This window comes from Sceloporus undulatus, chromosome 4, assembly GCF_019175285.1.
Source record: "Sceloporus undulatus isolate JIND9_A2432 ecotype Alabama chromosome 4, SceUnd_v1.1, whole genome shotgun sequence".
Lineage (NCBI taxonomy): Eukaryota > Metazoa > Chordata > Lepidosauria > Squamata > Phrynosomatidae > Sceloporus > Sceloporus undulatus.
Genome location: NC_056525.1, coordinates 202,537,007 through 202,552,321, shown reverse-complemented (window position 1 = coordinate 202,552,321; position 15,315 = coordinate 202,537,007). Strand labels below are relative to the sequence as shown.

Here is a 15,315-nt window from a genome sequence, read left to right as displayed (position 1 = left end):
AATGTCCACAAGTCTCCTATTCTCTGGAACAGCCTGGTACCCCACATGCTGAAGAAGGGAAGAGAAGGGAAAGTGGGCTCTCTTCTGCTTAGCAAGGATCCCACTGCATATAGGCACTGTGCCACTGGTAGACTGGATTGATTCTTAGCTATTTTAAAATAGTAACCCATAAATTTCAAAGCCATGACTTTCAGCTGTTGGACTAATATATAAACAGCCAGCATGGTATAGTGATTCAATTCCTAGCTCAGCTGTGAAACCCACTGGGTGACCTTGGCCAAGTCATACATTCTCAGCCTCAGGGAAGGTAATGGCAAACCTCCTCAGAAAAAATCTTGCCAAGAAAATTCCATGATAGGTTTGCCTAAGGGTTGACATAAGTTGGAAATGACTTAAGACACACACCACATACACATACTCATGCAATCGGAAGTAACAATGAATGTCTAATGTTGCAATCCAAGGAGTGAATAGATGGACAGCTAGCTTGCTATTGCACATTCACTCATCTGTGTGAATGTGTTACTTCTGACTTTTTAGTGTTGTTATGCAATAGAAACTTTGCTATGTTGATTGTAAACATTTAACAGGCTTTTTGTGTGGCTGTTAACCATTTAACCAATTAAGCTGATGAAGCATCTGCCTTTATCAGACTAATCAATTAATTGATTCATGTTTTGTAATGGCATATTATCAGTACTTCAGTGTATGTACTTTTTGGGATACTGAATGAAGTAGAAGTCGCTTTTGTTTGGTGAGAGCCCAGATAGAGATAGAGTATATTATGAACTTCAAAGTTTTGCCAGCTACATAGTCCTCAACAATCTCCTAAGGATATTAGTGTTAGTAGTATTAGTATTACTATTCTGACATTTCTGTAACCCTGAGACTCAAGCTCTTGTCAATACTAACATGCAAAAATTAAAGTATAATTAAACTTGGGATCACAAAATCCATGGCTAAACAATATATTTTATTAATGGATAATCTAAAATACTTTCATTATAAAGCAAGAATAAAAAACAGTCAGAACAGCCCTAGCCCCTATAAAAAGTTGATTCCCAAAGTCTTATTGACTTAAGAAAATCTTTGCCTGCTGCCAGAAAAAAACACCATGGAGGGAGGCAGTCAGTCTACCTTCTCCAGGAAGAACGTATCAGAGCCTGCTAGAGGCTCGTCTTCTATATTTCTAGATGTATCAGCGAGGGTGGTGGGATCAAGAGGAGGCCTCCCCTGAAAATCTCAAATCTGAGGCTGGTTCACATGGGAGAATATGGTATTTCACCTAACCTAGAGCTGAGCTATATAGACCTTGTTCACACTTGGGAATAGGAGAGTGGGATCATCAGTTTTCTGGAGGAAACTCCCAGTTCCCCCTCCCAAACAAGACTGTAGATTTACAGGTTATAGAAAGCACAGTGGTGGTTTCTATGATGGTTCTATAATCCCCATCTCTCTTCCATACATGGACTGTGGAGCAGGAACTGGATCACACTACTAGACCTGCCCTTAATCTCTGCATGTTAACTGGACAGTGAGAATGGCTGAGCACACACAAAAACTGTATGCTTGTAGGTTTTGTGTAATTGAACTCTCCAGTCATGTGTGTGGACCAGACACACGTAGTCACCCCAAATAAACAAAATTGTCTTTAATTTTCATATATATATATCAATTAAAATTGGGCCTCAGCAGCTAACCAACTCGAGCTTTGTTGATTAATCTACCAATTAAGCATGTTATCTTCTACCAATTTATCTGGAGGAAAACATCACTTGACTCAATGGAACTTACCTCTGAATACAATACATATTACAAAATTAAACTATAAGCTGGTTGCAGTTTATAGCAAACTTTTTAAAGAAAATCTTGGTAGTACACTAAGGTTGAGTCTATTTTTTGTTTTTTAATACCCATTTCCCTACAGAAGAACAAATTTAGACATTTCAAGATAAGTCAAATGAAACATCACAGATTAAGAGAGGGTATGTAGCACATGGATAATATATTATTCTAATGTTTCTAGAAACTAAATGACATGTAGGTGTTGAGATATGGACAGTGTCAGTTAGGAGGAGCCATTTGGAGAAATAGTAGTCTCATTCCATCTCAGCAGGCATTACCAGCTGTTTTATGAACTCACTGTGCATTTGTTGAATTTGAACTGAAACGTCCTACAGATGCAGCTTCTTCCCAGAATGACAGTCTATGTATTGACACTTCTCACAGGGAGGCAATCTGAGCAGTAGTGTTCAGGTGTTTCCTCACTTTTTCCCCCCACATAAGAATTCCCCCCCTGTTGTTGCTTTCCTTACACAAAAATGATACATTTAGACATGAAGAGGATCCTGTATGTGTGGAGGGCATTTCCCACAAGCAAGATTCTTGATCCTCATGCAGGAAGCCTCCACAGAAACATCCATCTCTCTTCTTCAGATACATCACTTTCCATGTGAAGAAAATGGAGATGGAGGTTCTGAGACCAAGTACTCCCCTGATCCACTGTCATTCTCATGGAAAGAAGCCACACATGGGACCAACAATAAATTTCGTGTGAGACAAGTCCATAGGACAGGGGTCAACACTGAAAAAGCCCCGTCTCTATTGGCTGTCAGGCTTACTGGTCTTGGTGGCAGATCAATAAACAGGGTCTCTGAGTTTGATTATAAAACATCTGAAGATGCCTACAGGTACTGGAAATCCTTCAAATAAACTGAATTCAAACCATTTAGATAAAGGTCAACATTAGAACTTTGAATCGGACCCAAAATTGCATTGGCAATGCTGTTAAGTGCTTTCAAGTTGTCTCTAGCTTATGGTGACATTCTTTGCCAAGATTTGTTCAGGATAGGTTGCCATTGCTTTCCTCTGAGAGTTTGACTTGCAGAAGGTCATCCAGTCACTTTCCATGGTCAAGTGGGGATTTGAACCCTGATCTCCTAGCTCCTAATCCAGTATTCATACAGCGCCCTGGCTAGTACAAGATTAGTGTAACATATCTGACTATCACAACAAGGATTAACTTTCTGTATTCTGCAGCAGCAAAAATTCCAAAATGATATCCAAAGACCATGCAACACAGAGTGCATTACATTAGTTCAGTATAGATGGAACAAGGGTTTGCATAACTGGGACCAGGTCTACTAGTTATGGTATCACACACAGTATCATATGGTGTCTCACACAGAACTATGACTGCTATAAATACTATCAATAATGTGAATACTATGAACCAGGAATACTATTTTCTCTGTAGTTTGACCTAGGTTTTGGACAATTAATTTCTATATGTATTAACAATCTCTCTTGATTGTAATAATTGTGTGTGTACACATGCACAATCCATGCACACTTGTAAAATTTTATTTTCAAAAGGAAAGAGTGCAGCCAGATGCTAATAAACACTGAGAAATGAGACTGTTTAGAAGAGGAGGAGCACAAGGTTACAACAATAGAGTGATTTAACTCATTGTCACATTAATCAATGCCTGCTAGCATGATAGGACTTCCTTTCTCCTCCTCTCCCTTCTCTTGCAGGGAAAAGATGGTCATCTTTCTTCTGATCCCCCCCAAAAGAAGTAATTCCATTAGTAGGGTGAGTTCTTGTAAATAACTTTAGAACAATCACGTGTAATTTATGCTTAGCTTTCTGTCTATGCATCTTCAAGGTGGACATCCACTAACATCATTTAAAAATACAAGCAATGAAGGTGATAAATATTTTCGCTTTGCCATAAATGCTATTTTGGACTGTACAAACAAAATATGTTTAAAAGCTTTTAAAGTTTAAAATAACAAAGTTATGAATGTCTATGAATTTAACAATTAGGATATACCTAGGTATTGTACCCAAATACAGAAATGTTTTGAACCAGTGTGGGATAATGGGTTGTGTGCTGGATTTGCCAAGAAATCTCTATGACAGGGTCACCATACGTTGGAGTTGACTTAAAGGCACACAACAATAACAGCAAACTGAGATGTGTTGGATGGCATAGTTTTCAATGACAATTCACTACAGTTACTACTATTATAATTTGCAACTACTGTAATAGGAGGTGTCTCCTGGTAACAATGTCCTGTTAGTGAAATTACATCTGCAAGCAGCACCAACTATGTGTGGCTGTTCAACAGGATGTTGCAGTGATGCCAGAAGGGAAATGTGTGGGCACCATAGGAAACCAGACAGTACTGTAGAATGACTCAGTATTACAGTGTATGTTCATACTGATAGAATATTAATGTAATAAATTACATTTAAACTATATTCATTTCATGTCTATTAGGCATGTGTGGCAGAAACTGTTGACAAAATACCCTCCTTAATTACTTCCCAAAGGAAATATGAATTGGGGAGGAACCATTACTTTGCACTCGTGCACCCACAGGCCCTGTGCCATCCCAATTATGTCATTCTTTCAGGAAAGGAGTGTCTTCTCCCTGTGTCCTTGGATCTGGCATGCTCTAGATCTCAACATTTAAAAAAAATGTTTGTAGAGAAATTGGACTTTAATTAATAGGAATTCCGTAATACGGAGTGCAACTTCAATCTCATTTTCTTTGAATTTACATGCTACCCAACCATGAAGATGTATATTTATATGTCACTGTATGCTAGGGTAAGCATTAGAAATCCTTGAAGAAGGCCCAAAAGAAATTCCAGAAAATTCTGATGCCCATAAAACTCAAAGCAACACAAGTGGCTTATGACCAGTTTTCACCCATATTTCAGTGATCAGCTGATGAATTATGGCATTTATCATAGCCAGCAATAGAAGTCTGAAAAGAGGCATGGTACAAACATTTCAGCAGATACCGGTAAATCTCAAGGCCAACAACCCAACCTCTGTTTTTTACTGATAGAGGACAGTATTTACTCATGCACAGCTGTATGTGTCAAACATGAAACTTATGACACAACCATTTCTAGGATCTACCTGTAAATATTAAGAATTACCATGTGCTTTCAGCAAATTGCACTTGCATTTCCTCCACCATCCCTTCTTCTCCCTAAAGAATGTGTACTTGTGGCAGAATGCTGCTTTATAGTTGCATATGTACAAATAAAGACACCTGTGCTTCATATAAGAAATTATATACTTAAAAACTATTAGAAATTATTTTCTTAAAAATAATGACTGCTGATTTTAGTATAGTTTTCAGATAAGTATTGAAAAGAAACAAAGGTTTCCTTGCTTTGTGGCAATCTACTGAGCTAAATTAAACAGATGGTTTAATACTATGTATCAAATCTGTCTGCAAATATATATTGCTCTGTAAAACATTGCCTTGCAGGCCCAATTCTGCAGTTTCTAGTTATTGAACTCAATACTTGATTAGACAACACATATAAGCAAAGGTTGCTGGGCAAAATCTCTATGAAAAATGGAAACAGCCTGTTATTATTATACATAACATTTGCTTAAGATGATTAGAAAGCTCTTTCTTTTTGGTTTCTAAAAATCCCCTGTGAGGATCAAACAGTGGAGATGAGTCAACAAGAATGGGAGGATTATCAGCAAAGATGACAAAAATCATTCATTATCTTTAAAAAATGAAATGATACAAATCCACTAATGTGCAAGTTAGATGGTTGCAGGGAAATTGGCTAAGCTTGTCTTTTAAGTGACAACTAAACCTGATACCAGCTGGAAGAGTGAACTCATACCTTTGCTGTTTGGTGCATGACATCATGCTATTATATAACGTCATTTTACTTGTTGGCAATGCACTAACTTTTAATGCACCAGGACAATCTGTATTATCCTCTGATTATATGATGAAAGCCCAAGAAATCTCTCTCTCTCTCTCTCTCTCTCTCTCTCTCTCTTTCTCATCTGTTCTTTTCTTCCCAATATAAACCAATCACTGACTACTTATGAACAAAGACCAGCCATCTGTCCTGTAACTTTAATATTATTCTCATCCCCAACCCATCCCAATTTTACCCCAGTTGAATAGTGGTCCCTTGGCACAGGCCACTAGGAAGGATTTGCATTACTGGGACTGTATTGTGAAACCATGACAATAGACTATTTCAATGAATTTGGGGCATACATGCCTGGATGGGTGCTAAATGAATGCCCCTTAACTCTACTAAGCACCGCACAAGGTGGGGGGGGGGGAGAAAACCATAAGCAATGGCTTACTTTCTGCAGTAAAGCAAATAGGAGGGAAGCAAAGGGGTGGAAGTCCTTCATCCTCCCTCCTCCCTTATCCCACTGATCTCCCATTGAGAAGCAAATTCGATTGACCCTATTTGTTTTCTCCATCACATCCTGGAGGAGGCTGAGAGCAATTTTTTTTTTGTAGTAGTAGCACTGACCTCCTGATCTTTACAACTGCCCCATTTCTCTAACCTGGAGGGGGGGCAGCACTGGCCTTCCCTCCCTTTTCCCCTCCAAAGCCATCAGCCAGGCGTTGCTTTCTCCAAATCACAACCTTCATCTGAAGCCTCCTTTCCCCCCAACTTGTGCCTTATCCGGGACCCTTGAGGGCTGGTAGGGATCCCTTCCCATTGCTTTCTTAAATTTCCCCCTCCTTTCCCCCCTGAGTATTGCAAGAGGCTCAGCCTGAGCAAATATGGGGGGGAGAAAAATTCTAAGGGGGAAACCAGGCGAAGGAAGGGATAAGGAGTGAAGCTGGCTTGCAGGGGAGCTGTCCAGGGTGGATGGTGCTGAAACGCCGCAGCCATGGCATTGCAACAAAAATCAAAGCGGGGGCGGGGGGGGGGGAGGAAGAGAGCAGGAGGGAAGCCTTGGCAAACACACACAAAAGAAACCATCCCAAATACCTTCAGAGCCCTAGGCAGCGCAGCCTTGGGTGAGGCTCTCTGCAGGAATCCTTGCTTCCAAGATGGGTGGGTGGTGGGAGGGATGCTGCCTGTATGCCTCAGCCTCCGATCTTGGGGAAGAGCTGGCAAGGAGTGAGCCTAGGCTCCACAGGGCTGGGCATTTTGGGGTGGGTGCACGCGCCTTGGCCACACCATCCCTCTTCTCCCCCGGGTCCTAAATGCCTTCCCTCTTTCAGCCTGGTCCTGGAACTGGGATGCACCCTTTTCGAACCCATGGCAAGGAGATCCTTCCTGTGTGATAACTATACACACAGGGAATGGCATAGGGAGAAAGAATTGCCTGCTGCACCCTGTGCTGAGCTCATGAAATGCACAATTTGCAGATATAAGCATGGGAAAGGAAAACCCAACTCCATTCCCCTATATACCTTTACTTTGTGTGGGAGGGGAGCAAAAAACCTCAGATTCACAGTCTTCATAGAGTTCCTTTCTTTTTCTGCTTAGGATCCTATACATTTACTTGTGGGGAGGGGGAGCCAAAAGCCCAGACTCACAGTCTTCATAGAGTTCCTTTCTTTTTCTGCTCAGGAGCCTACAGGTCTTCCAGTTGCAAAATGGGAGGTGGGGGCATGAGTTATCAATTTCCTCACCTGTGCATGCATATATGAAAGCAGACAGTTATACAAATTCTGGACAAGATGCCATCAATGGGTCTTGAAGAGTGCAAGTTCAAGGGTAGCCACATTGAGTAGCAAAATGCATAAAACCCACAATCCACAAAAGAGATATGTCTTTATTGGCCAACTAAAATGCAGAAAATGCATCATGCAATCTTTCAAAGCTTCACTGCCTTCTTTATCACATGCATGTGACAAAGTATGCTCAAGTCTACAAAAGCTCACACTACCATTTTTTTTCTTTCAGTTAGTCTCAGAGGTGCTGCAAGATCCCTTGGCTTCTTCATCAGGCAAAGATGTTAAAAATCGTACAGGGAAAAAAAGGTGAAGATTTTAGAGTCAAAGATATCCTGCCTCAGATGTCACTTTGTTGTCAGTTAAGGCAGCACTGAAGGAATTCAATGCAAGCATCTTTCTTGACCATATGAGGACCAGGGTAAAAGGGTAAGAAAAGACAGATAATATAATTTCAACTCCATTAGCAACAGAAAAGTAGCTTCCCTTGATATCCAGCTATCCATGTCCTGTGTGAAGCTAACTGCTCTTTTCATAGAGTTCATTGAATTTCTCAGGGAGTCGATGTACTGTTACATCTGGAAAAACGTTTAGGTGCTGTATAAGGAAAACTTAATTGTAGTCCAATGAAACAGTTTTACCTTTGTCAGAGGTAAAAATCTCATAGAAGTAAGTCCCAGTCCATTGCTTCCACAGTTTCTTCTGTTGTGGCAACATTTGCTATCTTCAAATCCAGGAAACATATTCAAGGGCGGCTTTGTTGGCTGTACAGCAAAGTACAACAGAAACGAAGCAACATATTTGGATATTTTGAAGCTACCAGATTTTGCCACAACAAGGGAAGCTTTCTGACCACTTAGAATTTGTACATCTAGAATTCACCACTGAGAACTCTACAATAGGAATGGATAAAAGTGTGGCATTCCAACTGTTTCTGGATGGCAATGCCCATCATTAGAATTAAATTGAGGAAAATAAGCATCAACAACTGGAGGACCATAGGGTTTTCTCCTGTGATATTGGGGGAGGGGGAGGGGACCCTAAATGTTGATTTAAGTCAAGACAACAGAGCAAGAGTTGGCAAATGTAGCCATCCAGATAATGTTGGATTATATCTCCCACAACTCCTATCTAGCATAGCCAGTGATGAGGAATTTTCTTCACTCTGCTAGTTCAGCCAATGAAGTTTTCTATATCTGGGCTTTGACAGTTTTTTCATCTCTGCTGTCTCAGCCCAGGATTTTCTCTGCCCCGTCCCAGATTTGTCCCTTTTCACTTGCTGCCCCTCACTCCTGGAACCTCCTTCCCCCACAAGCAAGGGTCATCACTTCTTTAACTAGTTTCAAAACTAGTTGAAGACCATCCTGTTCAGAGAAGTGTTCCCAGGCATTGCATGACTATTATTTGCTATTTGATGTTTTTAATTTATTGCCTGTTTTATTGAACCCTTTCCTGTATTGTTATGTATTATTTATATGTATTATGCTACTATTTTTTAGATTGTACGCCATTGGCAGGTTTACTCATATCTATTTTATTGTTTGTATGTACAGCACTGTGCAAATCTACAGCACTATATAAATAAAGCATAATAATAATAATAATAATAATAATAATAATAATAATAATAATCATCATCATCTTTGTTCTATGCCACAGAACATCTAAAGCTGTGGCCAAAGAGCATAAACATGTATTTTTGGATTTAGGCCTGTCTTTCCCAACTTGATGCTATCCAGATTTTTTAGAATGCAGTTCCCATCATTTCTGATCATTGGCCATGATGGCTGAAAGTCATAGAAACTGTAGTGCAAAACAACTGGAGGTCAACAGGTTGGAGAACAGCAACAATTTATTTTGGTGTCATTTATAGATAACATGAAGCATTTGCAGTTTGGCAAGCTGCATGTATGGAAGTTCTACAATGTAGGAGCCTTTGTATGAGCAGAAATAGCGCTTACTCTGCTAGGCACAGGTATAGGTAAAAGAATGCCTCTCCACTTAGTGAAATCCCTCTTCTTAGTGCATTCATATTAGATGAGGCCTATCATTTAAAGATAGATGGGGATCAAATTTGTGGGAGAAATATAACAGTTAATAGAAATCTACTAGCCTAGTAGAATCACAGTAGTGTAGTGATTTGAATGTTGAATTAAGACACTGGGAGACCAGGGCTGAAATCTCTACTTGGCCCTGGAAGCCCACTGGATGACCCTGTGCAAGTCACGTTCTCTGAACCTCAGAAGAAGGCAAGAGCATACATACTCTGAACAAATTCTGCCAAGAAAACACTGTGATAAGTTTACCTTAGGGTCAACACAAATCAGAAATGCACACAACAAACAAACAAACAAACAAGATCTTTCATTGTTCATTCATGAACTACATGATGTGTGGCTCTTAAAGGAACAAAAATTATGAATTAACCAGAGAATTCTTCTTCCCTAATCTACAGTTGTCATATGCAGTTACAGTATTTCCTTTCCAATTAGCTCACTTGAAGGTTCAGATTTAAAAATATATTTACCAGTGTTTTTGGAATTCATTGCTCTTCAGTGAAGTTAAACATACTGTCACATTCTACCCAGTTTTACAATACATTCTAACCATCTATTTTCCATTAATATGTGGCAGGGGAAAATAGTCACATATCATGAAAAAGGTTTGTAATGGCATGTCTTGGTGGTGTTGTTTAAAAACACAGCAGGTGATTCTTCCATTTCTTCCAAAACAATTCAACTTGTTTATTTTCCTCTCACTAAATGTACATACAATATTTATAATATGGTGGGAAATGTGCAGCCTATGGGCCTCACACAGCCCCCAAGGATGTTTTTGGGCCAAATAAATGTCTCTGGCTCCCACTACATTTTGTTTTGCCCTTTATAAGGCCAATAGGGCCACCCAAACTACTGGGGGAATGTTTTCGGCCCTTTTGCTGTCTGAGATCCTTTGAAACCATATTAAGCCTAGACTAGGTGATCATTTAATCTCTTCCTGTTTAGAAATAAACCTTTTCTAGGCCTTGGAGAGGTCACATAGAGTGCAAACACAGCAAAATTACCAATAGCTCCTCTCCTACAAAGCAGAAGTGTTGTATTGTTATTGGTGGGGTTTTCAGGCTATGTGGCCATGTTCTAGAAGAGTTTCTTCCTGACATTTCACCAGCATCTGTGGCTGGCATCTTCAGAGAAGAAGCCAGCCACAGATGCTGGCGAAATGTCAGGAAGAAACTCTTCTAGAACATGGCCACAAAGCCCCAAAACCCCACAAAAAACTATGGATGCCAGCCACGAAAGCCTTTGACTCCACGTTGTGAGTATTGTTCATTAGGGGGGACAAAGCAAAAAAATGACAGCCAGAATTTGGGAAGGATGAAAATGGAAGGGTCAGCCCTCCAGTGTCCTGTGGGTTCTCAAACAGAGCCTTCCACTGAGATTAAATATACCCACCCCAAACCATTGTCCATCATGTGCTTACTCTAAATTCTACCAAGACACCACGTCTTAAATTTTAAATCTTGCCCAGCATAACCAGTGCTAACAAGCAACACCTGCTAAAATTCCCTCTTTTAAACAATCATTAAAGGTACAGGAGCCTTGTTCAGTTTTCACTCTGGCAACCACTAGGAAAAACACAAATTGCCCATGAAGAGCCTAGAATAGATGTGGGAAAATAAAAGGCCAGAGAGAAAGACATTGCTATTATCAAGATACTAGTCTTAGGAGATCAGAAGTCAAAGCTTTATCTGGAGAGCAAAATGCTCGTTTCAAATCTTTTGTACAGGGAGAATCGATATGGTTCAGATTTATTCTGTGATACCCTGATCCCATATGCTAGCCTATCTAGGAGGAGAAAAAGCCAGGTTAATCTGTTAAAAGCAAAAGCTACAGCAGATCAACACAGGTTTTGTGGACTAGCACCAATGTCATAATTGCAGAAAGCTTTATCCTGCTGTGTAATGGTGATGTGAATAGCCACTGTGGGGGTTGTTTGTTTGGCATTCCTTTAAACTTTAGTCAAACTGCTAGAGGAAGTGCTTTTCATGTTTAATGATAGCTGACCCCTGTGTTTACTTTTTTTCCCCTTCCTCGGCCTCCATGTATATATCCCTGTCAACACATCTGATGTGGTGGAATCTGCTTCACCGAAGCAGAATGCCAGAATACATTTCCTAGTTTTCATGGTGTTAACAGGCAGCGGTATAGTAAAACCAGAGACAGATTTTATGCAGATGAATGTGAAAAAAGAATGGAATGGATTTCCCAATGATAAAAAACCAGATGTAAAAGTGGCACTGATCAGAAATAGCCTAATTTATCCAGACTTACTGAGTAAGTATATTTGCAGTCTATGCTGAGGGAACAGGAAGCCAGAATGGTGAACTGGCTTGAGGGTTGGACTAGGAGAATAGGATATGATTCCCCACTCAGCTGCAGAAACCAGCTGAGTGACCTTGGACGAGTCCCACTCTGTCAGTTTAACAGGACAACAGAGGCAAGCCTCTCGGAATAAATCTTGCCAAGAAAACTGCCTGATAGGCTCGCCATCGTAAAGGCACCAGATCCTGGATCATCTTGAAAACTAAGCAGGTTCAGCTCTGGTTAGTACTTGGATGGGAGACCACCAATGAATACCAGGTGCTGTAGGCTTTATTTCTGAGGAAGGAACTGGCAAAACCACCTCTGTGAATTCCTTGCCTAAGAACATCTTATGAAATTCATGGGTTTGCTGTAAGTTGACAGCTGACTTGAAGGCACATACACACACAAGTCAGAAGAAACATGAAGGAACATAACAATAACAACAAGCCAAGGGAATAGGTCAGCCAGCAATGGCCAGCTTGTGTAGAGCTGACCAGAGGTAGTCCTTGCCTCTGCTGCTGCTTCTTGCTAGGTACAAATAGTGATGTAGTGGAGTCAGGCATTGCAGAATAAAAGCTCTGGGACTTTTTTGGAAAGAAGCGGAAATGACATCAGCTGTCATCATGCTTCCCTGTTCTCTTTCAGTTTGGTGTCAATTCTCACAGAAGCTAAAGTCAGCAGATGGATGGGATTTTCTAATACTGTATACTGTTGTGAGTTGTGCACTATGGTTTTATTTTAACTGTCTGGTGAGGCATTATGGCTCTCTAGCTGAGAATTCTACATACATCTCTATAAAAATTCAAATCCCAGGATCCTAACATGTCATGGCAAGTAAAATGGAACCATAGTGCTATAACTGTGTAGTGTGAAAGGGCCCCTGGTTACAGGACCCTTTGATAGATTGGTCATTTTTTACCACGGGGGGGGGGGGGGGGGGAACTCCCCCAGCAATGAAATAATACAGCACCCTACAGATTTAACATTTTGTAATTGTAGGAAATATGTGGTCAGGCATACCTTGGCAGTGGGGGTGTTATCATTTCAGTTGTGGGGATACAGCATCATTAAGACCACAGAGAAGCAGCTGGTCTTTGCTTAGTTGGGGTCAGGGAGAGAAATAAGAGTGTATTATCAGATTAAAAATCCCATCCCAGGAACAGCAAGTGTTTAAATCACCTTCCTCCTTCCCACTGGTAACTAGACTAGCCCATCACAAGCCTTGACAGCTGCCAGACATGGGAAATTTTGAGACAGAGAAGAAGGGCAAGAGAATAGTCCTCTATGCCTCCTCCAAAAAGGGACTTAAATGCACCCAGCTGCATCTATATGTATATATGTCACTCACTGACAATATGCTGATCACATCAGAGAGACAGCTAGGTCAGAAGTAGCAATGGATGTTGAGTTTTCCAAACTGGTAAAGCTGTGTGACCAAACTGTAAGGTAGTGTTTTTATGTATTTCATTTGTTCCTTGTCACTGTCTTCTGTTGATCTATACAGTCTGTAAATAACCCCTGGAAGTTTGATAACTGCATACCTCCAACATTTCACACATGAAAACCAGAACACATGTGGTCAAGCAACATCAGATTGTAGTCAAGATGACAAAAGGAAAAACACATAAACTAGGGGAGTGGACAACAGTTTCCATTCCCCTGAGTCTACAGTTTAGGGCAATATTCTTCCTTCTTCTCTCCCTCCCCCCCCCAAGCTGAATTCACTGAGTGCAAACTACCCATGGTCATCTTAAACATCCTATCCTTGGCAAGATTTGAACTCAGTTTGCAGAAGCTAAAGAAAGATGTGGACAATGTGAGGAAATGAGAAGATGAGAGAGAACTTGGGACATTTTAAATGCATTTGAAAAAGTGGAACAACAAAGGTAGTCAGGACTGTCCCTGACAAACTGGGACAGTTGGAGTGTTTGCAACCGGTTGGAACAGTTTAATAGGTATGTTAGCTAGGGGATTTTGGGAGCTGTACTCCAAAAAGTAATTTTTCCAAACTCTGATGGAAGCTGATTCCCAATAGTTCAACATATCTTCTCAGCCTCGGGTGGCAGCAATGAGAAGGATTAAGACTAGAAGACCTATATTTAATCCTTAAATTAAAATAAAGATGGGGAAATCCACTTGTTTACTTTCTCCTGGATTCAGATTTTCTGAAACAAAGTTCCCCATTTGCACCAACTAAATTTGGTATTATTTATTTATTTATTTATTTAGTCATTTATTTATTTATTTATCCCTCATATTTCCTGCAAGCTCAAGGCAGTGCCCATGGCTTTCCTTCTTCCCACTTTATCCTCACAATAACCATGTAAGGTTGATAACAAAAATTCCCAATGTCAGGAGGATCAGGTTGAACATGCTTGCCTGCCATAAATGATGGGTTACTTTTTTTTTCATCCTGACTTTATTTTTAACATATTTTTATTCAAGAATTATTCACACACATTAAAACATTAACATGAATACAAATTCAATACAAACATCTACATAGGTGCTGTGCAGACTGGCAGGAAAAGCCAGGTTGGGGGCGGAGTCAGGTTGTGGTGCCCATATGACGCATGCCGCCCCCAGGCTGGCGTGACGCCACACACTGCACCACACAGCATGCAGCGTCATGGCACTCCACATGATGCAGCGCCAAAGAGCACCGTAAAGCCATGGTACGACAGCTCTTGCACTGTTTGCAGGGCGCAAAAAGGAGCCACTTATTGTAGCTTTTTGCACCATGCAAAGGCCAGCTCTGGGGAACATGGAGGTGGCTGCAGGCTGCCCCTTCAGGGACAGTCTGCACAGCCCCATGGTCATCTTAAACATCCTATCCTAAACATCACAATATAATAACCTTCTAATATCAATTCTCATATCACATCTCTCATCTCACACTCTCCCCCATCAGTCCTTATACCTCCTTTCCCAGTTTTGCTCCTTCCTTAACCCTCTTTACTCCTCCTCACTTCTCCATCCATTCCTGCATCCTTTCACATCCTTCTCTTCTACTTCTTTTTCAACATCGTTTTCTCTCACCTTCTCACTTACTGCATACTTTCCCATCTATTTCTTTCACCTTCATCCTCCCTTATCCACACCCATTTTTCTCTCATAGCACTAAATAAACTTAATCTTGACTTGAGTTCCTGATCTTTCCAGTTCAGGGCCTATCTCATATATATGTTTGTCCCTTTTCTGATTAATCATTTCACTTATTCACCTGTTCCTTTTCTGATCTGTTTCTTTATTATCCATTACATCACTGTTTATCATTTAATCATTTTATTTTCCACAGATTCTTCTATTTATGGGAAGGGTATTGTAACTGTCTTCCCCAAATAATGGGTTAGTTAAGAAGAAACCCTCAGTGAAAAAAGATGAAGCAACCCTCCTTCAGCACTAATACAGGAATCTAAACCTGGACTTAAGCACTCAAAGCCATAGGACTGGATAGGCAGATCTG

The 15,315-nt window shown here is 40.5% G+C and overlaps 1 protein-coding gene across 1 annotated transcript in view; it reads right to left on the bottom strand.

The window, feature by feature from the left end:
* Positions 1-6,947, bottom strand: part of CLVS1 (clavesin 1) — a 95,174-nt gene extending 88,227 nt beyond the window's left edge. Inside the window, exon 1 of the mRNA XM_042463729.1 lies at positions 6,794-6,947. The gene's annotated coding sequence lies outside the window, so the exon portion shown is untranslated. The remainder of the gene's footprint in view (positions 1-6,793) is intronic.
* Between the last annotated feature and the right edge of the window lie 8,368 nt (positions 6,948-15,315).